At 40.9% G+C, this 24,280-nt stretch overlaps 1 protein-coding gene across 1 annotated transcript in view; it reads left to right on the forward strand.

Moving 5' to 3' along the window:
- The window catches only part of SORCS3 (sortilin related VPS10 domain containing receptor 3), a 216,492-nt gene that overhangs the window by 84,189 nt on the left and 108,023 nt on the right, over positions 1-24,280 (forward strand). The window lies entirely within an intron of this gene.

The following is a 24,280-nucleotide window of genomic DNA, read 5'->3' on the forward strand; positions in this document are numbered from 1 at the left end:
CTTTACATGTCCCCTGCTGTTTGTCAGTGGCCAAGTGATAACTGCTTTCAGAATATGGTATCCCAGTTAGTTTTCTACCCAGCTAATAGTAACTTCCTACAGTCTTTTAGCTTGCTTGAGAGAATGCTATGAGACCTCAGACCGAGTGTATGTATCCATGATATGCAAGGCTTGTCCTCTCTTTCCTGAGCAAGTGATGCCTTCCTGTGGTAATATTCTAGTTGTGAATCTCCTCAGCCAGTCACTGTTACACCAGTATTATGTGTAAATTTGATCATAAGTTTATGCTTCCAGCTTCTGCAGGTGCTCTCTTACTCTCAGCCTTGATGCTCAGACATTGCAGGATGCTCTGCAGATAGACTTACTGTTCTCACTGTTCCTGCTATAGGGTTGTTGTTGAATAACCCCACTCCCCTAGTTTATCCCTTGCACGGACCTTTTTTTATACTAACCTGTGGACTTTTGCTACCAGTCTCATGTGATTCTAGTTTAAAGCCCAAGCCTCACAGAAATCATATGTCCGAAAATGACCTTCTCCTCCTTTAAGAGAAGGAGCCTATCTCTTTTCAACAGAACTTGTTGAAATATGTCTTCGTAGCTAAGAAAGCAAAAGGCTTTCTGACAATATTATTTCTTCCATCAACTGAAATAATTGCATACAGCATCAGTTCAGTCCCAAAATCTTTTATTACCACTCTCATATGGGTATTGTCCCTCTTTTTCCTGCTGGGGCTATTCACCAGGAGCAAGGGAGAAGATTCAGTGAGAGGAACGGAGCTCAGCAGGCTTTCTGAAAGATGTTTTGCTGTGTGGCTGCTGGTTACTTCATTGATTTAACGACAAATCACAGCTACCACCATTTGTTTTCTCTTCAGAGTATCCAAAGAGTTATTGAGGGTACTTCCTCAGTATGAGTCGACACAGCATATAATTCCTGTTCTTACTTTTTCTAGTCAGTTATGACCCTCCTCTGCCTTGCTAACTCTCTTTTATCATCAAATAAATGCAGTATGGCTGAGCCAAGAAATCTGTTTATGTGGGCATGAATGTATAGCAAGTTTGTAGACCCTAATGTCTTCTCATGACATATAAAGCACAGACAGGAGGAATTTTTGCACGGCTTTAAGCAAGCATGGGTGGGTGTACTACTTCCCCCTGAGCAGCCATGTGGCATTGTGCAATTATCAGGCCCTGGGAGGTTAATTGCATCTTGTGAGTTGAAAATCTTGGATGTCTTCCCAGTAGTTTTGTGTGTGTCTATTTTATTGATAAAATGGTGCAACCTCATGTGTGCATGTGTTGGTTCTGTTAATGGCCCTCTGTGGCCTTTGACAGAAAGTGGACATTATGTAAACGTTATAGCCAATTTTGCTGCGAGTCAGGTTGGGTCCCACTAGTAGTGTCCGTATTGGCACTTGGATATATGAGCCAATACAAAACGAAAATGGGGCTTCATCCTCTACTTTTCACAGGTTTTTGCAAAAAATATATAGGAAGCCATTTTAAATGACCCTTGTATCAAAGTGTGATGGGAAGGGGAATATATGAAATAGATGTGATGTTCTCTGTTGGAGAGTATTGGAAACTGCTTTATGGAGTGCTGTGAAATCTCTACCAGCATATATGTGAGGTATAGTCTTTGTTGCTGCCTTTCATAGTGACTGGGGATGAAGATCTTGAATTGGTCTTGCATTTCTGATATTTCAAGGGCCTCATGATTTGTCTCATTTATCCAGGGAACCAACTAATTCTCAATAAGCTCAACTTTCCGCACTCCAGTACCTCTCTGGGGAATGGATGAGTCTGGAGGTGGAAACACGGGATTTTACAGCTCCATGGAATTTGTCTCATAATGACATTGAAACTTCTTTCAGAACAACACACACAACTCTCTTGCATGAATATTTGTTTAAAAGATAATTTAAAAAGGAGATAAAATATTAGGGAAATAGGGAGAGAGATATTTAAAATATTTCAAATCACCATTGTTAAGAGAAAAAAACTATGCAAAGAGATACAGTTCCACCTGTTCCCTACAGGCCAGACTGTGATTGGGAACCTGCTGGGAATAGGTGAGAGACTGAATAATTCACAGGCCAATTTAAATTCCCCAGCTACACCATTATGAATTTGAGAACACTGGATAAACAAGAAGTTTGTCAATCGGTGATTTCTCTCTGCATAGGGCTTAATCTTCAGCAGGAAGAGAACAAAAGAAAGTGGGTGTCTTAATATCTCTTCAAATGAGGTGATAAATAAAATGTACAAGATAGCATTCTGCTGTACCGTAAAGTTGCACCTGGCAGACAATATCAGGTCTGACTGGGGAGATTCCTTCAGTGTTGGGGATGTGGCAAGTTATGATCTGAAAATTGAATGTGATGCGTGTCAGAGCCCTGACTATATTGACTGGACACTGCTGAATTTATCAAAAAGAATCACAGATAACATTGGGATTACATGGGAAAGTTGTTAGGTTGTTTGTTTTTGGTTTTTTTTAATAGCCTAGACACACAGAGCCGGAGCCACAAAGGAAGTACTTCTCTGCTGCCAGGAGAAATTCTCCCCTGAAGTTTGGGACCAGGCTCCCAGTATGACATAGGGCAGTTAGGCAGCTAAAGGTGGAATTCTTTTTTTTTTTTTTTTTTGACAGTGTCCGGTTGAGTAGGATGCTGCCAAAGAAATCCAGTGGGACTTGCTGAGAGGAGAGCAAGGCTGGATTCACGTTCTTCTCAAAACGTAGGCACCTTATTCTAGGCAGTCATCCATCTTTGTCTGGGATTCTTTGTGATGAGCCATTTTAATAGACTTATAGAACAACCCAGGTTAGGAAGGATCTCGAAAGATCATCTGGTCCAACCTTTTGTGAGAAAGGGAGTGTACATGTGACTATCTAGCACCCTGTCTAGTCATGTCTTGAAAGCCACCAGTAAGGGGGACTCCATTACATCCTTGGAGGGGGAGGTTCCAATGATTGATTGTTCTCATTGTAAAAAATGTCTTTCTGAAGATAAAACCTCTGTCTTTCTGAAGATGAAACCTCTCCTGGTGCAATGTACACCCCTTGCTCTTGTCCTTTCCTTTATGAAGAAGAGTCATATAAAGAAATTAAGTCAGACCTTTATATGTACATGCACATATACACATGGAGAAAAAGACAACTCTTCATCTCCTCTTCCTGTCATAGTAGGTCACTGAGCTGGAACACTAAGAGAGCCCTCAGTGCCCTGAAGGACCCTTGGTCTCTGTATCTTGGGGGGTGCCAGTGTTGCAGGGTTTCAGGCTTAGCTCCCCCTCCATCTGCTCTGCTCAGCTTCACTAGCACAGAGGGTTGTATTCTCCTTCATTCCTAGCAGGTGCCCCAGCCCCTGGTCTTAGATTTTTCTGTGCCTCTCACGGAAACTTAGGCACGTAGGGACTTCAGGGTTGTGTTCAGGTGAGGATATTGCAGTCTGGGTTGGAACTCCTAATGTTGGACAGTGCGATTCTAAGATAGTAGCTGCATACTGCAGACATGCTGAAATTAAGCAGTGTGTGCTGCTGCATGTCCAAAGTGAGATGTGACTCCAGCCCAGGCCTGTAGGTTTCCTTTCCTTAGGAACTGAGGTATGGGGCTGATGACGAGAGGTAGGTTGGTGTCTGCCTCACATCTCATTTTGCTATAAATCAGCAGGCACCCAGAGCTGTCACCTGGTCCTCAGCAGCATTCCTGGTCCTGGAATTTAGATGTAACTGTAGTTTTCAGAAGCGTGAGCAACCTCTTCTTTTATCAGCAACAGCTCGAGACTGCACCTCTTGGGTGAAACTCAGCTTTTCTTAGCAAGATGTGAACATTATATTTAACAAGGAAAATAAGCTCTTTTTGCTCCCTCATGGATCCTCATGGTAGAATCGCTGTTTCATTGTATGATGTGAGAACACACTGGGGCTAATTTCTCATCATGGCTCATTGATATCTGAAGAGCATGATAACTGTGGTTCCAGTCCTATGGATACAATACTCAGCTTTCAAATTTATCTTGCACCAGTCGCTTGGCATTTGAGCATCCTGCAGAGTGAAGCTGGAGGCACATCTACTGCATTCTTTTCTTCACCCAAAAGGGAAAGAAATGGAGGAAGCTGCCATAATAGCAATTACTCCTACAGACCTATCATTGAGCAATGAAATAAAGTGAGTATGTTGCCCAGCTATAAAGGAACACTTAGTGTTTCATGTTTAATACAAGACAGATTACAGTAACTGCTCTTAGAAATCCCTACCATACTGACTGGTCCATTGTATTACACATTCATATTAAGAAGCAATCCCTGCCCCAGAGAGCTTGCAATTAAACGTCAAACTGACAGACAAAGCATTGTCCCTGGAGTATCCATAGTGTATTCAGGCACAGGTCATTAAAGTGTTTCATTGCCTAACTACCACTGAGGACTATAACAAAGTCAGAAACTGAACCCAGATAGAGTCCTGTTCCCATGACTTAACCACAAATAAGCCTTTCATCTCTTTGCCTTTTGAATGCTCTTCTGAGAACATCAGGTTCTACAAACATATCATGTGTACTTTGCTGGACAAACCACCTGCCAGCAGCTATCCCAGGCAGGCAGGGCTCCATCAAACAGATAAACTGAAATGTTGGTAAAGTTTAAAAAAAAACCAAACACTGCCCCCCATCTCCCCAAACCCTTGAGATTGGGAATATTTAAAGGTAATTTACAGAAGTCTCTTCTTCAATATGGTAATGAACTGAAGAATCAAAATCACTTAACTTCATTTACAAATCATGAATATGTATCAGTGCCTTTAAATGAAAGGACGACTAAAACAGATATAGTGTTTGTTCAATTCATTAAAAGGAAGACAATTTATCGGGAGGTTTTTTCCACTCTTAAACTAAAGCTATATGCAAATGTAGGGAAATCAAAACCTTGCGCTAATTCTGCTGCATGATGAATATTTTTATAATCCTAATTAGAACCAGTCATTTAGTTCAGCAATTTCACCCAATCTAGCCAATTTGAAATTAAAATAGATGCCTTGATTACAAAACTCATTAGCAAAGAAGCACCCTTTTCGATAACCAGTTCATTTGGAATGCACAAACTGAATGAAGTGAGGAGCACTTGTGTTGTCAATTGGTGTAAGTGAAGTGAGCCTTAATTGTTAGCATTGTGAAGTATTTGTATTGCTGCATGTTTCATTGCAGTATAATATATCATTCATTAAATGTAACAAAAGCAGTTTTTAAGTGATTTAATTAAGTGGTGTTGGTGCACCAGGTAATTTTTATAAAGTCAAATGTCGCAATTGTTTGCATTTGAAGTATTGATGGGCATTACTGTCGGAAGGAAGATGTATGACTCTGCATTTATCATTCTGATTATGGTAAGCCTGACAGTTTTAATAGGAGATGAGAAATCAAGTTATGCAACCCTGGCTCTACTTCAGAAATGCCCAATGAATTTTGTCCTAGCAAAACAATGAACTTTGGGCGTTTGATGATTTGTGGTGGCAAAAATAAAGTAACTGCTCGTGAAACTTGATTTAGCTAGAACAGACTTTCCTATTGCTTTTTATTTATGTTATAGATACTTCATGAACAGGTTTCACTTTGAAAAGGAAAATATAGAGATAAATGGAGCGAGACGCATTCAATGCTTAAATGTGCTCTTCTGCTGAAGCAACCTAGTTTATTGTGTAACAGAGCAGGGATCCTGTGGTTTATTCCTGGGCCATGCTAAATCATGGCTCTATATTGATTTTATCTGGAGCCTAAGTGGGGCGAGGAGTGGTTATAAATATAGCAGATGGGAATAAACATGAAGGAATGAAGAAGGTTGAAGCATAAGAACAGCAGGGTCATGATTTATTTTGCCTGACTGTAGAGACCTAAAATGTAGCAATGTGTACCTATATTAGGTGCCAAAGCTGCACGTAATAGTTGGTGGTGATCTACTGAATGGTATTGATTGATTTCTAGAAGCAAATGTAGGTGACTATTTTAGGATGAGGTAAATTGTACCTTACTCATTTGTATTGACTAGGCCTCTACTGACTGTCAAGGCAGTAATTTCCTTTGCTGAGATGTAAGTATTTGCTATATTACTTGAGATTAGGGGACTTGAAACCAACCCTGCTGTCTGGATGTGTGCAAAATGGATTACATGGGATATGATTCCAATATGATCAAAGCAACAAAAAGCATTACATTTCCTAGTTCCTGGTATCGTGCCTACAGGTTATAATGACCCCCACTCTGGAGGAGAGAGTAAACATGGCGTGCAAGCAAAGATGGAATTCCCAATCTTTTGTTTTTCTTTGTCAGGATTCATTTGTGTAGATGCGAGTTACTTACCATTCTGCTTCACTGGAAGGAGAGAAATCCAGAAGGGTTCCTTTCACTTCTTTTTCCTTTTCCTTTTCTTTCTTTCTCTCTCTTTTTTTTTTTTTCTTTTTCTTTGTCTTCCATATTGCTTTTCAAAGCTCTGTCTCATTTGCCTGGCCTGATGGCAACATTAAGTCTCCTCTAAAATCTGGTGAGCAGAATTATAGATGATATCACTTTCAACTGAAGAAAGAGCATGATTCAGCTGTTGACTCCGCTCAGATGTCTGCTGATGCTGAACATGGAAAGCTTCAGTCTGGTTCCTTTCCCCTCTCATTGAATTGACTCAATGTGGTGCTTGAGTTTAGAAATGGGACTATTCCAAGCCAAAGAACAACAGGATTAATTTTACCCAAAATATCACAGCTGAAGTAACAGAGAGGAGTCTGTCACAATTATTATAATCTTGTGTGAATTTTCATGAAATTTTCCTTTTGAATAGCACTACATACAAAATGTAAAACTTAATAGAAAAAAAGGCAATCGTTACCTCATAGCAGCCAAATGGTTTAGCCTGGGCCTAATTTTAAGGTTATGCATAAATGCTTTTTTGGATTAAAGACTCTGAGTGCATAAGCCTTTACACATCATGGTGTGAAGTGGTTATATAGACAGGCTTTGGCTATTGCAAAGTGTTTGCAAAGACATAAGTCATGTATGGGCTTTTAGGGTTGGAGTTTAGGTAACTTCACACTCTTGGGTTTTGCTGTTTTCTCATCTTTCTTTAACACCTCAGAACGTTAAAGCCATAAAGCCGGGGAAGATGGGTCTGCGAGCACCTGCAAGTACGACCGTGGACATGTAGAATTCAGTACAGAGGGACACTATTTCAATTCCTCAGACCAAGAGTGCTTTCTGCAAGATGGAGATTAAGAAGCTGTTATGTTTTGTTAACCAAGAAGGGTCATGCTTTATCCAGAAGTATTTGGCACCCAGCAGCTTTCATTACTATCGGTGATTCAGGCAGCTAAGAACTGTTGGAAATCTACTTGACAGGGACTATTCTTTCTCTCTGTGTAATGGTGTCATTAATTAGTATTTACACATTGCCTTGACAATACAAGACCTCATTGCTTGGAAGTATTGCACATTAGGATGGCAGTGGGCTACTTAAGATGATACTTTCATCTTTAATGTCCTCAAAGGTGGATGAATGGGATGGGATAGACTGGTGTCCTTGAGGCAACCAGCTGAATGGATGATGCTGAGGGGTGAAGGTACAGTCCTTCCACCCCATGCAAGCACCTGCACGTGCCTATTTATTACATCAGCAACAGCCAAGAACTGAGACAGTCTGAGAGGGTGCTTCGCATAATCTGAGAAAAATGCTCGTACTTGGTAAGTGGGCTATGTTGAACCATCCAGGGATGGGAACCTTTAGGAAGCAGTCCTGATCCTGATGCAGTCTTGGCTGTAGTTGGCAGTGCTGAGGACCATAGTCTTTATTGCCATTTTACTTCTAGCTGCTCTTGTAGCTGTGCCTTCCGTTGCAATTGAGGATGTGCAGGGCCCAGTCGGGTCATCAGATCCTACAGGCTAGACCACACAGAGCATCTGTGACTCTATTTTAGTGGGGGTCTGTTGTTATGGTGGCAATATCTGTGTAGTGCTTTCCTGCTGGACATGTCACATCTATTTAACAGGACACTGTTATTAGATCTTATCTCTATCAGTATACTATCAAAATCTTTTTATACATCTGAGAGATGTGTATCTGTGAGCCAAAGAAAGAGAAACTCCAGAAAAGGAGCAGGCAGGAGCTGACACTTCCTCTCCACTGCTCTTCAGTGAAGCATAACTAGATTTTGTAAATCCCAGGATGCCCTGGTGATTTTTGCATCATGTGGTTCTTAGTAGGTCCCTTCATGCCATTACCAGGAGGAATCATCTGGTTTACCCAGCAGTGCCAGTGTTACCACAGTCTTGTCCTAGTCACTGTCATGCAAGGGGTATTGAAATGGCTCAGAAGTCACAGCTTTATAGTTGCCAATACAGAAGCACAGTCAACAAAGCAGTGAGAGAGGCTGAAGGGAAATTGAAGCAGAGGTGAAGTAAGCTATGCAAGGTTAGCCAGCTAACCAGTGACAGAGCTGCAATGTTACCAAGACTTCCTGTCATGGTCTGTTTTCCTTTCCACTGGCCCAGATGGCCCTACAGAAATGTTACAGGAGTTCCTCTTCTTGCAACCTTGTCTCTCCCCAGGCTTCAGTCTGTGTCAGAACTTCCAGTGTCATTGGTGTGGGGACCCCGTGTGGGAATTTCGCATCGACAAATGCTGTAGTTATAGATGTGCCACAGGGCAGAGAGGGCCCTTCGTTTATATTGTAGCACATCAGTATACTAAAAAGCTCATACATTTAATTACAAATAATTTGTGGCTATTGTGTGAAACAGATTTCTGTAATACTGGAAGCTGATATGTGGCCCTAGTTTTGTTTCAGACTGCCTTCTGCAAATAGGTGGAGACAGCGAGAAAACTTTTTGACTCACTACAATCTCTGCCTCCAGTGCTTGGTTTCAGTGGGGAAATGGACCATGTTCTGATCTAACAGCACACCTCAGCTGATTTACAAAAGATGTGTGCAGTCACAGATGCAGCAGCTGAAATTCAGTGTGGGTCCATTGATTTTAGCAGGGAAATGCTGATTTATATCACTGGAGTGTCTGGCCTGAAAACATGTATGTTATTCTGTTCCCTCAAGAAAACAAAATAGATGTAGTTTACTCCTTCCAGTATACAGGGTTGTTTTCCTTAAAATCTACCTGCTGAGAGGTGCAGATTCCCTGGGTTTATCTGCCTGTGTGCAAGCTGTTGCTTGTGTTAAGGCAACTATTTGTTTCCATTGTCCAACCTTGACATACAAAAACTCACCTCTTTTTTTTTAACTTCTTTTCCCTTCTTTTTTTTTTTTTCTTTTCTTTTGTCCTTCAGAAAGAAACTGCATATAATCAATATTATTCTGGGGAATAAAGGTGTAAGAGGAACAGCTGTAAATCCTTTGTCCCCACAGTAAGCACAGATGATTCAAATTTCCCATATGGTCAATGGTAACCCAGTATGTGTTTCAGCTTTTCATGCTTATTACTTCAGTGGTGAAAAAGGAGGCCAGTACCTGGATTTTCTGGTCTAGTACCTCAGAACTAGCAATCCCAAGCTTTTAGAAGTCATGGATTGGTCCTTTGAAAGTCATGAGTTTGGCAGAGAAAAAAATCAGGAAGGTGTTTGAATAATTTTAGTTGTCCTCTCTTATATTTTTCTTGATGCTTCTGTGACTGAGGAAATGTTGCGAATCATGTTTTTCAAAGGATTCCTCTTAAGTTATTAGAACTAGAAGCTTTACCTTTAAAAGGAAGAAAAGGCGGCAAAAAAGCCAAGATTTTCGTAATCTCCTGATTCTAGCACTGTTTTGCTGCAGGCCATTTATGCTTCCAATAGAGATCTTTATTCATCATTGCAAATGTGGCACATCTTTAGTTGCATTTTGGTGCTATTTCAAACTAGTGTTCCATACAGGTTGTCTGAGAGAAGGCTGGTGGCCTGTTTGTGTAGGGTGTATACACGCTTGTGTTTGAATTTTTGCAGTAGAAGCCCCAGAACAGTTTTGTGTCAGTTACAAGGAGTTCTTCCAGTGTAATAAAATTCTTTAGGTTTCTGTTCAATTGATTTTTATAGGACCATGGGTGGCTATAAAATGAAAGTTAGGGCATGATGCAGTAAAATTTTGGCACATCTGAAGTATTGTGTATATGATAAAAGGAGAAGCTGAGACACCAAAATGAAGGGTGATATTTTTTGAGAGGACAATTGATAAAACAAACAAACAACAAAACTTAAAGCTTTATAGAAAATCCTTAGGATTCTGTAGTGCAAAAGGAGGAAAACCTGATCCTTCTCACAGCCTCCTACTTTGGGCATTTCATTTCTGCCAGAGGGTCAGTGATCATAAACCATCTGAATGTAGATTTGGTAGTATTTAATACTTGCAGTGTTGAAGAGATAACAGCACGTACAAATAACATGTTAGCAGAGTATACTGTACCCAAGGGGACTTTTCTGCTGTGTAGTACGAGAGCAGTAATGTCATCAAAAGTTTTGCTGCCAAAACAGGATTCTGGTTTTGTCCTCTGACTAACACAATACTGGCTTCAGGGCAGTTGATTTCCTCAGAAAATGTGTATGCACACATACCCAACAGCACGAAATGTGACAAACCTGAAAGTTCTGCTGCAAAATTGAGTCCGATGTTCCCTAGCCAGATGATTTGTGTTTTTTCTCTAGTGACAGGATGGAGAAAGCTGCTTTATTTTCCCTCTGCGGCCTTCCCTTATCTTATGAATTATGCTGTACCTTCACTGTGAACATTGGTTAACTTCAGGAATTAAAATTACAATATATCAAGTTTGGTGACTTGTGACTATAGCTGTTGCCTTGGGCCAGGTTTACTTATTGTTGTTGAGTTTTTGTGGGTGGTGTTTTTTTGTTTTTTTTTTCTTCACCCTGCTCCATAAGGTGGCTTGAAGGTACCTAGAGTTTGAATTAAATAGGATAAATAGCTTAAATATAGACACCACTGAATATATAGAAACCTAGAGAGCTCCTGAGAGAGGTTAAATAAGAGCGTCCTTTTTCCTGTATGATCTGCAATTGCAGATTCATTTATTCCAAAGGTACAATTTTCCACTGTTTGATTGCAGAAACCGAGTGATGGATGTATCAGAGATGACAGTGTAAAGGGTGTATGCCCGGCAGCCCTAGGGGATCCCTGAAACATGTGAGTTTCTCATTTGGTGATTTTTCTGGCAGTGATGCCTCAGTGCAGGGACAGTTTCTGCTACAACTGTCAAGCTAAATTGTTCCTGATGGTGGCTGGCGTTTACAATAATGCTGTTCATTTGGGTTCCTCCTGTAAACATCCGGATGCTGCTTTTCATGCTGATACGTGGATGGCATCATCAGTCTCCCCTGCTCCTTTGGATCAGGATGAACTGAATCCCTGTGAAGTTCAGGGAGGACACAGTCTCCCACCTTCCATGAGACCACTTGCTGTTCAGGATGAAGGAAATGATATTCCCCTGGAGCTTCCCAGAGTTGAAATCCCTTCCTACATGTATGTGATCTCTGGCTTGGCTGTGTGTGTCTGTAGAGAGTTGCCTGTGTAAGCAGGATCTGCTTTTCCTTTCAATAGTTGCCTGTTTTCAGTGCATGGATTGCTGGGGAATCTGGCCAATGAGAAATTTGGCTAGCTAGAGCTGGATTGAATTACCTCACGTGATTTTAAGAGTGTTATAATAAGAGCAGTGCTGGAGAATATCTGCAAGCTAACAGACCCCCTGGTGGAGAACAGAGCTAACTGAGGAGTGGGAGAGTAAGGGCTGAAAGGAACTGTGAATTTCTGTATTATATAATATGTTCAAGCTCATGGAAGCAAGTTTGCTTGGGCACTTGAGGCATCCAGTGAATCAAAATGTATGGGCCATTTAATCTTAAATTTTAGTTCTCTTGATTTATTATAGGACAGGATATGACAAGCATGTGGTAATGAAGATGGCCTAAAAGAGTGAATTGTAGAAGATAGTATAAGTGCTAGGGGGTTTGAGTAGGAGATAATATTTGCTAAAGCTGCATCTTCAACACTGTCAGAAGCTGAAGTTTTCTACCTTATTTTTATAATCTTTTTACTCATGGAAATTACTTCACAGTCACAGTTGTCCTATGGGCAGCATCTGTGTTATCTTTGGGGGACATAAGACTGCTGTTAAGTACGGTGGGCCTTTCTTTGTGTTGGTTTGGTGCAGTAACTGGCCTTAGTCCCAGGCAGTATAGCCCATAGGCTGTGTGTGTGGACCAGAATTGTCCAGAGAGGGATTCCTTCCAGTTCAGGACCTGTGCACTTCCTAAGCAGTGCCTATTCATCCACTGTACCTTCCCAGAAGCCTTTCAGGATGGCATCGGGGGCATATCCATGACCAAAAGAGTTGGAAGTAGCATGGTGTGTGCATGCCTGCTATAAGGCCCAAGAAGCAGAATCAAGCTAGAGTAAATCCAGAGAAAGGCCAGTTGTGCCATCCTTCCTGATTTGTGGATCTCCTAACAGGCAGAGCTGAGAATATGGCCCTTTGGCCCCTTTGTAGACTACATTGCCATGAGAAGTAATAGACACAGTGATAAAATGGAAAGGAAATGATTAACAATTAGTATTTGCAATGCTTGTATTGAACTGTCTTAGGAAGTGTATTTAGGAAGGGTCTCTAAGGATTAGAAATGTCTGCCTCTGCCTTCTTATCCCTGCTAGCCTTCAAAGCTTCTAATTTCCTTGGTGTTAAGCCATTTACATGCAGGTAGACAGTTCTGTGCTACCTTCTTACAATCCCTGGAGAAATTCTGCACATTCAACTCTTGGAAACTCTCTCCTTGGTTCATGTTTTTTATTACCTTTTTTCAACTTCTGTTCAAGTTATCTGGCACCTGTGCCTGTGATGCATTTCTTGGTGTGTGCATCTTTGCCTCAGACTCAGTGAAACCTCTGCCATGGAGAGCAAAGTGTTTAGCTGCTCTGAATGCACAGCATTGGCTCATGGACCTGCTGGGCTGATGTGCTAATGTCACTGAGCAGAGCAAACCCTTCCAGCTTCACAGCTTTGTATCTGTATGTGCATGCAGAGAGGCTGCAATGGTCTCTGGCAGCAGAGAAGGATGGGATCAGAGTGGAATTAATTGGAACAGCCTGTATTTATTCAGTGCCCAGCCACAAGCTTCCTCAATCATCAGAAAGTATATCTTTTTTTATAGCTCAGCCTCTGCTCACCCCGAGTTTGGGTGCTTATAGGAAATGTGCTTGGCACAATGGGCCTGTGCAATGCTGCTTTCTCACTTTTCCTGAGGATGACAAGAGCTACTTGTCAGCTTTTGAAATCTGGTAAGATCCTGGATGAGTTCCTCTCTTAGGAAAGGTGTGAATTAGTGGTCACTAAACATTTTGCAGGAATCTCTTCTTTGTATTGTAAGTCCCTGATGGAACCCATGGCCTCAGACTGAGGGAGCACAGTGTTCTTGTAGGGTGAATGGGGTAGAAGAATGTGGACAATCTGTGAGAGTACCCTTTGTGAAGAAATAGTTACACAACACCACTGTGAAATGGGGTGCAGGTCTTAAACACCTGGGAAGTTTGCTGCTTTTCAGCTGGTGAGATGAGAACTGTAATGGGGAGGGTGGACACCTACTGTCTGCTGGGGCTGGCCCCAAGTGGGAGCAGCTTTACTTTACAGTGCTTTCTCCTGTGTGAGCCACATTAGTTTCAGGTGTGTGTCTGCTCAGTGTCTGTAGGGTAATGGGTCACATAACTTGTGAACTGTCTGGAATAACCTCCCTTCCCTGTGAAAATTCTATTGAATAGAAAAGTGAAGCTGAATTGGGTGGCAGGTGTGTATGTTAAATAACATACAATTTAATCTGGAGCAAAATATGTTGCTTTAATTTTGCCAAAATGACATGTTCTGCTTGAGCCCAAATTAATATTTGTTTCTTTCAAGCCATGTGAAAATTTTTACATGAGCAACAATTACATCTCAGAATAAAATGCTGTTATGAATGCAGTTTCAAACCCTTTTAATTAATGTCCACGGATACACTTTCATAACTGTTGTTTTTTCCACATAAAGAAATAACTCAGCAAAATCTTATATGAATTTGGAAGGTGTTTTGGTGATGTTAATCTAAAAAAAAACCCCTCTTCTATTACATCCTGCTCTACATAATACAGAGGTTACCCTATAGGTAGTGCCACAGGGTTCATAAAGGAAGAAGAAGAGGAAGAGCCAAGCATGTGGTTGTAGCTTTATGTTCCACTCTGGCTAATATCTGAGCCTCTCCTGCTCTACCAATTGTAGTCTTTTGCTCAATAAACATGAAGGATTGGTCTGTAATAGCAACAAATGAACTCAGACGCTTGCACTGTAATTAAAAGCATATATCACACAATAAAGCACATTTGAATGAAAAATCTTCCCATTAGACATGTGGTTCTCATTTATTTCCCCTTATTGTTAAACTTTTGGAGTATAAGCATTGATGAAGTGTAAGAAGGGGCTTCTAAAGGGCTGCAGTGTGGATCCCCCAGGAGCAAACAAGATTTTCCTCTTGGGCTGAGAGGGCACAGAGCTCCTTGGTGCAGGCTGACCTGCATGACTCCACTGGCTACAATCCACGTGGTTGGTGGATCCAGTTAGCACAGACCTTGGTTCAAAAACTGCCTAATGATTTTTAAACTGAGAAGCAGCTGAGGAAAGGGACCAGCCTGGCTTAGAGGGAGAAAAGTCAGCAGCCCTTAGAGCTGATTCAGTCTTTTGTCACTGTTAAAGAGCTGATCCTAGGGAAAAAGGGAGTGAAGCAGCAGCTGGGGACCACAGGAGCAGCCTGCAACCCTCCTCTGCCTCTGGCTGAGCCTATTGGATGCCAGTGGAAGAAATACTGGCAAAGGTACCTCCTGGTGCACCTTGTAGACCCTGGCAGCAGGAGGCAGTTCTGCCATCTCCATCCCATTCTGATCTCTTCACAGTCCCATTACTGTCCCTCCCTTCCCCATTCTGCATCCTTGCCCCTTTCTGTGTCTGGTCTCACTCTCTACTCTTCATCACTGATGTGGGAAACTGTCCCCCTGCATGGCACATTGCTTGCCTTGTCTGTTATGTCTCAATCTGTTCTCAGACTCTGGAAGTAGGATTCTTTTGATTTCTGGGGTTTTTCCCCTTTTATGTCCTTAGTTTTCAGTAAGGCTTGTTAACAAAACACTCATCAGAAGGGTATCAGTGGCAACTTTAGCCCTCCCCCAGACTCTAGAACTGATTTTGAAGTGGTAAAAATGTCATGAAGAAATGAATAAACAAGCAATCAGAAAAGTTAGCCTTCTCTCAAAATGCCATTTCTATTTATAGTACTTTTTGCAAGTTGCTAAAACTAAATGATTTAGAAATGATTGAAATGTGTTTTGACTGACCGAAGTGAACATGTTTTTTCCCCAGATTTTCAGTTTAAGAAAAAAAAATCTGGAAGTAATACTTTTCAACTCTGTTCTGAGCCACTCCAGCATTTCTGGAGGTGGGGAGAGAGTAGGAAAAAGAGAGGCTGTTCTTCACCCAGGACTGGAACATGCCTTAACTTCTTTAGTGAAGTCTTTATGTCACTGCTCCTGTTCCAGCTGTATCTGGACTTCTTGTTCCACTACAAACCAGTCAAGCAGTAGAAAAGAAAAAGATATGCTGTGATCTCAGCAGAAATGTCATTTTTTTTTTGGCTGAGTACACTCAATACCAATTAGGCTTAAGAGAAATTGAAATGTGAAGGTTTTCAAGTGGATTTTTTTTCACCAGTTTAATCGACTTTCCTCTTTTTCTTGGACATGAAGTGGAGAAGCAGAGAGAGGCAAGTCTTGCTTTGAGCATAAGGTTTAAGCAAACTGCACTGCTGTGAGTGGACCTATCAGGTGAAAGCATTTTTTCTAACTGTAAAACCATGAAACATGCTATCAGTGCATTGTCTTAACCTGCCTGGTTTCTTTATAAGTCAGGTCTGGGCTGAGCTATACAATTACAAGATAAAAGTCAAACATTTCCAAAGTGTTTGGGCTTTGTGTAGAAGATCCCTGACCAGTTTCTTATAATACAGGGGTGGAGTCTGAGTTTCTTTTGTCTGAAGACCTACTTTTGCCAGCCAGCATGTGAAATATTTCAGTATTAGATTTTAAAGCGCAAAGAGAACTTCCCAGTTTCTGATACTTTTTTTTTTTTTTCCTCTGTATGAGACAGATAATGGAAATGCATTTAGTATTTAACTTCTGTCTAGACCAGCTTCTCATCAAAACACTCTGTTTTCAGTACCTCTTCTACCATACAACATCTGTAGGGAAATAAGCTGCTCTGGTGAGTCTTAGACATGCAACAGTCTGTGGACATGTTCTCTTTCCATGCTCAAGACAATCTGGCTGTACCAAGCTAGAGAAGAACCTTGGGCTGTAATGAGGTCTCTTGATGCTGCCTTTAATCACCTGGAAAGGAAATCAAAGCAGAGAGATAAACTGGCCCATTTGTTTTCATTACAATTACTAGTTTTTACAACTCTGTGTAAACAAAGCCCATAAATATGGTGCTGGTAGACTTCTTTCTCCTAAGCTCAGCTCCACCAGCTGTTACACAAACCTTTTGGCTTGGGAAGCAGGATTTATTTTTAGGTTCTTTAGTGTGGAGCTGTCAAGGATGCCTTACCTGAATTGTGATTTCCAGCAGCTTGTGGCAAGGGAAGAGCGTGAGAAGCTCTTTCCCTTCTCTAAAGGTCCAGAAACACCTTCAAGCTTCAGATCTTGGTTCCTCTGGAGCCCCAGCAAAGCAAGGTGGCAAGGACAGGTATTTCCCTGGGAGGAGGTGGAAGGAACAAGAACAGATGATGTCATTGTTCTTGAGTTGGTTATCAGCTTTAAGGTGATGTTAGCTCTTGTGTCCCCGATGACTTTCACTAAGGCCCAGACTGAGGGGACTGGTCAAAGAGGAATCAGAGGAAGGCCCTGAATCTTTCCTTGAATACAGCTTTTCTTAATGGGAGTAATAAAGCAGGTTCCATGGCAAGGGTTGCCCCTGACCTGGTTTCAGCCGCTCAACTGAAGCATGTTAAACCTGAGTCCTGTCCCTATTACGCTGCAAGTAACATGTCCTGACTCACATGAGAACCTGAGAAAGGGGGCTGCATAGGCCCCACAGCTTAAACATTTTACTGGTGTTGTGAAAGTGAGAAGTATCTAACTGTCCTCAAAAAAGGAAGGATGGAAGATAGGCAAGGAAGGTAAGATGGAAGATGTGATATAGAAGTAGGGCGTGTTTTTGAAGTAATAACTTCTGTCTTCATGGCTACACCAAATCTATCCTGTCTGTCTTCTTACCCAATTCTTCTCAATTCTGTCATCTTTCTTTTGTTGCTCTGCTCTGGTGAGGCTTCTCAGTCTGCTCTACCCATAAAGACACACCATACCTGAGGTGCCTGAGAGCAACTAATGGCTGCTGGATTGTTGTGGGCAGTCTCCACAAGTGGATTTAGCATGTTGGGCTATGAGAAGGAGGAAAACCACAATTTTACAACATCTCAAATGGAAAAATTAGTAAGGGGAAATGACTTCTGTGTTGTGGGTATTGGCTGGAAATCTTTGGGTCAGTCTTGGCTGTTTGGGAGTTTACTATCCCAACTTTGATTCCTTGTTGATTTGGGCATCTGTGATTACTGTTTGTATAAATGAAGAGTTAAAGGTAGATAATGTCTCAGGGATTCAGCTGGAGCTGTAGGAAGAAGACACCATTTTCAAATGATGAAACAGTAAAACAGAAAAAAAAGGAGGAATGCTTTGGCAGCTTGGAATTTCTGTGCTAAATTCAACAAGTGGAGAGCATGGTGACTAGATGGATCTGAGTGTCAGGAACAGTCTTACAGTGGTTGAGTAGGGATAGGTTTTATTTTAGAGTTAAGTTAAAGAAATATAAGATAACAGGGAGAAATGCAATTACATCCTTTCACTTGCTGAAGCAGTTATCTCCTGTGGTGTAGACTCCCTTGTTTGGTTGGGGTGTTTTTTGCTAAGTAAGGGCAACATCATTAAATTCTTCCTACGTCTAATTTTAGATGTGGAAAAAAAGATCTTTCTTTGCAGTGGGTGAAGTGAGGGCTATCCATTTATTGTGTACCGAATATTATTTCAAGATGTTCCAAATATGTTTCTCCTGCAGTACTCAGCTGCTCAGTGTGCCTTTATAGAAAACATTGGTGTTGTCATCTTCTGAAATATTTTCACTACAATTTGCATTTATTGCATATGGCTCTCTTCTTCCATGTGATGGGTCATCTCTGGCAGTTGTCAGACATGGCTTCTCTGTTGTGTACTCTCAAGGCTAAGAGGTATTGTGAGTTTTTCCTTCAGTTCATTTTCCTTTTAGGAATGAACTTTCTGACATGTTAATGATGGCACCTTCTCCTCCTTTTGTAATTTCATCTGTAACATAGAAGTGTAGAGAAAATACACACCTTGCAATTTTTGGTTTACATCTTTTTCTCAGTTTCTGAGCCTCTAATTTTTTTCCAGTGATCATGGTCACTTGCCCTCTATAGAGGAAAATTTAATACCCTGCAACAAACTTGTTTTTCTGAGTTACTCTTTGCAGACCGCTTGCATGCAGTCCAATTTCCTACAGAAATGTTGACCTAATTTTATTTTTCTTCTGTCCCAGTTTGATTTTTTGGCAGGAACCCTCCACACATCTTGTAGATTTTTCCCACCAGCTCTGGCTGAGGCGTTAGTTTGCTTTTGTGCTTTTCTGGGATCAGAGCCATCTTTTCATGTAAGCAATCCAAGCTACTGCTTGGGATCATGCTCTTCTGAGGACATGGCAGGCCAGGCTAGTCTGCCCCTTCTCTTCCATCATGTTACCATGTGTCAGCTGCTGCCCAGTAATTACCACTAGCTGACTCTCACCCTGCTGGATTAATATGAATACATCTTTCCATCATCAGCTGGATGTATTGTCTGGGGAAAGTATAATTTTGTGTGTAGTAAATGAATTGTTCCTTTAAGTGCATGTAGTCCAGCTGTTCTTCCTCACTTTATCTGCTACCATTATTTGCATTCCAGGGTTGGCTGGCAGACAGGAAACTTTTGAGATTCTCACCAGATGTTTGCTCAGGCCAATAGACCTGATTTCATAGCAACAAAGCATATTTGATTTTATTTGGATATAAGCTTTTTATGTATGTTCCTGATGCCTAATTCTTCTGTGTTTGAGCACCAAAGTCTATAAATATCAAAGCTCTCTTGAATTTCTTTACTCTGTTGTCTATGCTTCTCAATCTATACATAACATCTTCAGTGTGCTTCTTGCTGTGGTAAAGTGTACCCAGGATATTGTATGCTTGGTCTTTCTCCAGCTCTCCCTGAATCTTCAGTCTTCTGCCTGCTCCACCCCAAGACGACCAAGCAGGTCAACCTGGGAACAGGGAACCCAACATGAAATCCATCTCAGCTAAATCTATCTATGGTGGGGTTATCTCCTTCTGCACTAGTCACTGTGGACTTTTTTTAGTGTCTATGGAGAGAAACAGAGGCTTCTAATGCATAAATAATAAGCAATTTTATAAGTGTATCTTGGAGTGGGAACTGTGCTCTAGAAGTGCCTGTTTTAAGCCTGTTTCTTGCCTGTCTAAAAATAAGCCTTGGTGACTATCTCGGACATGGATGACTAACACCAGGGGGTTGAGTCTCTTCCTGTGGTTTCCATGTTTTTCCTTCATTGCTTGTTCTTCTTTCCATAAGTGGAATTTAAGCAGGCCAGTTTCTCACACTGCTCCAGTTCTAGGAAGCTTGACTTCTTCAGTAAAATAATCCTTTTGTATTTTTTTGCTAGCTCTCATTGGGAAAATAAACAAAATACCCAAAACAAATTACCCCAGCCCCAAATAAGATCATCCAAGCAAACCAGCAGGATGTGTCACCCTTAGAGTTTGTACTGGAGAATTGCAACATCATGGAGACATTTTTCATATGTTACACTTTGCATGCATGCATGTGTGTATAACTCCTTCCTTTCCAGCTCTGTACTTCTGACTGTGTTTCTGGCATGTTGCACATGTTCATGGCATAGAATCTAACACCAGGGATAAAGGTCCCTCTTTAAGGGGCTTGCTGCTTATCTTGGAAAAAATGCCAGTGTTAAATAAAATGTTGCAAATGTTCTTAGAGTTTTAAGAAGCAGCATTCTGCCTGTGGTATGTAATAGTCTTATGAATCAGACTTGTGCTGAGCAAGACAAGCATGAGTTAATGTTCTGGCCTGTGGTGAAATAAAGTTGTGTATCATTTGGGCTGCCAAGGTCTCTCCTCACACAGATTGTGTGTTCTTGGTAAAACACAGGACTGTGTTGGTGGATGTGATATGTCTGGTGCTACAATCCTTGAGTGTGGAGTATTGTGATGCTGTTTGGATAAACATTTGCTATTTACCTTCTTGATGGTATGGCCTTTTCTTTTTTTTGATGGTAGGTCTAACTAGGCTCATGAGCATAGACAGATTTTCCCCAGTGCTCAGTACCCATTCTTAAAGACTGTTCCTGTATTGCTGAGCTGGGCTGATCTCAAAGCCAGGTGTGAAAGTAGAGCTGCTCTTGGATCCTGCTAGTATGACGAGGGAATAGTATTTCAGGGAAATACTTTAGGTGCTTCATCAGGCCTGAGAGTGCATTAAAAGGTATATTTATTTGACGTACAGTGCTGACCCCTTCATCTTTCTGAATTCCATCTGCCCTGTGGCAGTGTTGCATGTGTCTGCAGGCAAGCAGGAATTTTAGAGTGATGCCTAGTAAAAAACCCTGTTGTCTGATGCAAGGGTGGATGAAATTCATAAGCATTATTCAAATGGTCTCAGTAGGGAATTTGAACATCATGTGTTTGTTCTCAAAAACACCTCAGCTTTTAGGAGGCTGCTGGAACCTGTCCACTCAAATAGGTGCAGAAGTTGCTGGGATTGGACAAGTGCTATGACTGTGTTTAATGAGGTGCCTCTGTGGTAGATGCAGGATTCTGAGTTCATTTTCTTGTTAGAAAATTAATTTTGTCACCCTTGCCTTGAACCAGAACTTTGTCCTTCTGGTTTGGGTCCCACTTCTGAGTTGCTTCTTAGTCAAGTCCTCTGCGTGACACTCTTTAGATGCATCAAGGCACAAGACCAGCCCATACAGACATAAAGTCTTAATTTTTCATTCATCAGAGCAGGTCAAATAACACAGGAGGTTGCAGAAAGGGCATACCCTCACAGTACACCTTCATGGTACACTGAAGTCCATCCCTCTTGAACCAGTGTGCTGGAGTGCTCTGGGAGGTGGAAGTGCCAGAGATTACTCATCACTAAAGAGCCAGAGCAAAGCTTTAAACAAGGAAAATCTTGGCACCAAACAAACCTGATTTCTTTCCATTGCTTAGTATTCAGCCTTAGGCAAATTAATCTCTATTGAAATCTACTGTACTTGCTACTAAATTTGTTGTCTCTTCTAAAAGCATCTCTTCTCCCATGAAGGGAGATGAACAGAAACTGTATATAGATAACTAGAAAACTCTTTATTGTATGTTTTATTTAGTAATTCAACATTAATCTTTACGTTTACATCTGTAAATAATAATAATCTGTAAATAATACTGTAAAAGTGAACTGGGTTAGAGATACCTTTCAGGAATTTATTCTGTCATACAGCTTTAAGACTCAATCATCTGGTTAAAATTCAAAGTGGATGCTTAGAATAAGTAGGTGAATAAATAAAGTTCTTCAAATGAATAATATTCTCCTTATCTCTTTATCTAAGATCACCTAAAGGCTGCAAATTCAATTTAATCCTCCTACCACCAGTCAGCCTGAGCTTTAGTAGAAAGAAGGGAGGAACAGTACTCAGTAGCTGGTCTCTGGTTTTTAACTTGATAGGGGGAAGGATGAGTAGTTAGAAAGAGATTGTGCTTCATTCCACTGAGTGCAGCTGCAAAAGAAAAGGAAATGCTAGGGGCAAAAGATAAAAGAGAATCTAAGAAAATGGATGTATTTTGCTAATCCTTTTCTCTCAGGGTGAGGATGGTTAATCTGTTGCAGAATACAATAAAGATGCTAGTCCCACTTGCTTGTGAACATGACTTAACTGAGGCTAAGCTGCCTGAACCCCGTGATTTGTACAGCGCGGTGGCTCCATCTGCAAGTCAGGAAATGGAAAGAATAGCCAAGTTGTTTGATGAAACTGATGCAACTCAGTCTGCCTGCAGAGGTCCTTGTATGTGTAAAACCATGTCAAATGACTCAAGGAATATTTTTGTCAGGCACCATGCTAAACTCGAGGCAGAGTTGTAGCACTGTAGAGTTTTGACTGTTAGAGTGTGGATTTTCAATTATTGTTTCTAAAAATCCAGATGTTCCTTCAGAAGGTAATTATCTTAATATAGCCTATCCTCAAATTTGGAGAAGGAGTTTTCCTGGTTGCTTTAATTAAAAAAAAAAAAATCAATGCTTTATTTTGTATCTGTGGAAAATTCCTTTTGGGGCAGAGGATTCTCTACAGTATTTTTTTTTTTTTAGACTATCATTGGGATTGGTTTATCAGAAAAGCAGAGGAAGCCCAGATAACGTGGGCTTTTTTAGTGCAGTATCTTATCTAGTGACAGTGCCAAAGAAATACTGCCAAATCGGAATATTCAGATCATGTCTTATGTCCTGAAGAACATGGGGCAGAAAATCTTTCCTAATATTTCTTACCACGAGCCCAGTGATGTTGGTTGGAGTGAAGTCTACATAACTGGAGCCAATTCTGACATGAAGATTGGAGAATGTCTGCTTCCCTCTCTTTTCCCCTGATGTGCTTTTCACTGGCAGCTTGAGCTGTCATTGGCAGAAACTGGACTTCCTGTTGGCATAAAAGCAAAGGACTGATTCTTTTGTCTTTACACATACCAGTTGTATTAGATACTTGATGGGGTCTGAATTTCAGTTTTTAAGTTTCCTTTTGCTAGCTATATAGTGGTTTGGTTGTGTAGTTGAGTACAAATGTAGTAAGAATTAATCAGCTGCCTCAGGCTTTGGACACTGCTCAAAGAGCTCTTTCCAATCACCTTTGTAAATTGTCCTATGGTCCTCCTCTGATGTGGCTGCTGGATCACTGTGGTCAAAGATACTGCCCCATTCAAGAAACTTTAATTTTTGGTGCGAGCACATATAGTTTATCTTCCCAGTCACACTTTGCCATCTATCATAGCTGTGCCACAGTACACATCACTAGGTTGTGAACCCTTCTAATCTGAACATGGACCTGCCTCTGATTTGTAAATCCAGTTACTCAAAATCAAATCAAATCCAGAACATTTACTCAAATGATACCATTTTCCCATTAAGGACCTAAACTTGGATATTACAAACATTTAATTTTTTTCAGGTCTGCTATCTACCTTCTTAGCCTGCAATCAACGCTTATTTTAAGACAATTTATTTTAGATGAAATTTATTTGAAATCCTGTTCAAAACACTGCCTGATATTTCTCTATGATCTAGTTGTAAAACAGAGTAGTTATTCCTCAAAGTGTATTTTTTTCCTGAAGAAAAAAAATACTCAAAATTGGAGAAAAGGAGCTTACATATGCTTTGATTATGAGTGGATTGTGCGTAATAAACTAACTGTATGGAGAATGGTGTTTGTGGTACTAAGCAGAGTATGTAGAAGCGAAGTGATGTCTGAGACTTAGTGTGGAGCTGCATGGAAATTTGGTTACATTACAGTTGCACCATTTGTTAGCCAGAAAGACTCAAAACATCATTAGATTGAAAATTTGGCTTTCAAGAACAACAACTTCACTATCTTTAATGTTTAACTAATGAGCAGATTGATTTCTAACTTACTTCAAAATTTAGACCTTCTTCTGAACATAGAAGTTGTAAATTAGAAGCAATTTTCTTTCCCACACAGAAGAGAGCTGTAATCCACATCATAAAAATGAATCGCGGCATGGCCTTGAGTGTAGAGTCACTACCTACCACATCATAGTCATGTTATCTAATCTAATTTGCCTCTCATTCTATTTAATGTGAGGAATTTACATGTCATCAATCACCTGCTTCCTGTTGGGCTGAAAAAGCCAGGACACTGCCAGCTTTGTCCTATGGCAGTCAAAATGAACGTGTTGACAGCTGAAATCAGGAAGCACAAAAATGTTTGAAAAGATTTTGGAAAAGCCTACCTGCTTTTGAGTCTCAGGAGCTCAGTCTAGGTTAAATGTGAGGGGAGGAGATTGCCTTATTAGCCTTCCCTGGCAGTGAGGCTGATCAATAATCGTGCAGGACAATCCATGCCTGTGC

The sequence above is a fragment of the Strix uralensis genome, chromosome 7 (genome assembly GCF_047716275.1).
Source record: "Strix uralensis isolate ZFMK-TIS-50842 chromosome 7, bStrUra1, whole genome shotgun sequence".
Taxonomy (NCBI): Eukaryota; Metazoa; Chordata; class Aves; order Strigiformes; family Strigidae; genus Strix; species Strix uralensis.